Here is a 2,500-nt window from a genome sequence, read left to right as displayed (position 1 = left end):
GCTGATGATATAATAAAGTTATAAATTTAATAATCTTATATATTATAACTTTAACAATGTTATAATCTATTACTTTAATAAAGTTATATATGACAACTTTAATAATGTTATATATTATAACTTTAATAATCTTATATATTGTAACTTTAATAATGTTATATATTATAACTTTAATAATATTATATATTACAACTTTAATAATGTTATAGATTAGAACTTAAATAATGTTATATATTATAACTAAGCCTTCCTTTAAGGAGAAATGCTTTCTAACACCCTGAAAAACCTCCTCAGTAGGCTCTCTATTTAAGACCTCAGGTTATAAGTCATCTCCCTCAGACCAATAGGTCTATTGTCTGTCATGAGTAAATTACTTGAATCTATATTAAATAAAGAAGTAGTCAACCACCTCAGCAGAAATAACCTTCTTAGTGACATGCAATATGGTTGATATTGTAACAGTTATATCCCATAAGATTAATGAATCTCTCATTGTTCATCCTTGGCCCAACTATCTTCCTCATATACATCAATGATCTCCCAAAACACATACTTAAATCATTCGTTGACATCTATGCTGATGACACGACCATCTACGGCAACACATCAAAGGCCGTAAAGGACAAATCTCTCTCTGATTCTCTCTCATCTTACCTTGAGCGCGTGGTACAGTGGGGGAAGGGGTGGCTGGTTACTTTTAATGCATCTAAAACCAAACTCCTATCCTTATATCATCAACGCTTTGTTCCTCATCTAGCATCAATTGAAATGGATGGCTCTCGTCTTGGAGAAGCTTCATGTTTTGACAAGCTCCTGGGTTTGACCTTTACTTGTGATCTGAAATGTAACACGTCATTCAAGTATGTTGCCGAGACGCTGGGAAAATGGTAGGATCCTTCTACTGCTCCAGAAGATATTTTACTGCTTATGCAATTTTCTATCTATAAAAGCCAAGTACGTCCAAGTATGGAGTACTGCTGTCACATCTTGGCTGGAGCATCACAAAACAGCCTAAGCTTGACAAAGTACAAAATAGACTTCGTGGCCTAGTGGGTGATGCCCTTTTCTCTTCCCTGCCACCTCTCTCCCACAGAAGAGACGTTGCGAGCCTGTCTTTGTTTTATCGTTATTTCCATGGCAAGTGCTAGTCCGAGCTCCAATCTCTGGCCCCCCTTGCCAATCTTTCACGATAAACACCCGTCTAACTAAAACCACTTTCAGTAATTACCCCCACTCTATATTTGTGCCTAACTCAAAACGTAGATTTCATGAACAAAGCTTCTTTCTTAGAAATGTACGCCCGTGGAATTCTCTTCCGTTTGCCTGTTTCCTACCTGACTGCAACTTGGATGTCTTCAAGCCCAACATAAACAAATTCCTGATTAATGCCCCTCTTAAGTAAGACACTATATCAAATCTCCAATACCCACTCTTACTACGATAGTATCCCATTGATTATTTTAAACACAATAACCCTTATCCTCGATTGGCTTCCCCATGTAAAAAAAAAAAATAATAATGTTATATACTATAACTTTAATAATCTTATATATTACAACTTTAATAATGTTGTATATTACAACTTTAATAATGTTATATATTATAACTTTAATAATGCTATGTATTACAATTTTAATAATGATATATATTACAATTTAATAATCTTATATATTATAACTTTAATAATGTTGAATATTATAACTTTAATAATCTTATATACTATAACTTAAATGAACTTATATAATTTATCTTTAATAATGTTATATATTATAACTTTAATAATACTATATATTATAACTTTAATAATGCCATATAACTTTAATAATGTTATATATTATAACTTTAATAATGTTATATATTATGATGTAATAATGGTATATATTATAACTTTAATAATATTATATATTATGACTTTAATAATGTTATATATTAAAACTTTAATAATGTTATATTTTATAAATTTAATAATATTATATATTATGACTTTAATAATGGTATATATTTTAACTTTAATAATGTTATATATTACAACTGTTATACTGCTATATACTACAACTTCAATAATATTACATATTATACATTTAATACTGTTATATATTACAACTTTAATAATGTTATAATGTACAACTTTAATAATGATATATATTATAATTTAATAATCTTATAAAAGGGCCGTGCAATAAGCAATGCCCCTGACCCACTTCCAGTTGTAAGATCTAGCTGATATTTTGCATGTGCAATGATTTATATCTACGGGTTATGTGGCAAATTACTGCTCTGAACTAATTATGGTTTCTGTTATACAGGTGTTTGAACTGAATCAGGTGTGAAATGGAGCCTGTTGAATGTCGACCAGTGATCCGGTTTTTGTATTTGAAAGTACGCACACCACAGGAGACTTTTGATGAAATGAAAGAAACTTATGGTGATAATGCCCCATCATATGCCGGTGTAAAACGCTGGCATCGTGAATTCAAATATGACCGGAAGTTTGTGGAAA

Source organism: Euprymna scolopes, chromosome 16 (genome assembly GCF_053919585.1).
Source record: "Euprymna scolopes isolate OS-2025 chromosome 16, ASM5391958v1, whole genome shotgun sequence".
In the NCBI taxonomy this organism is placed as follows: domain Eukaryota; kingdom Metazoa; phylum Mollusca; class Cephalopoda; order Sepiida; family Sepiolidae; genus Euprymna; species Euprymna scolopes.
Note: the sequence above shows the minus strand (reverse complement) of the source record.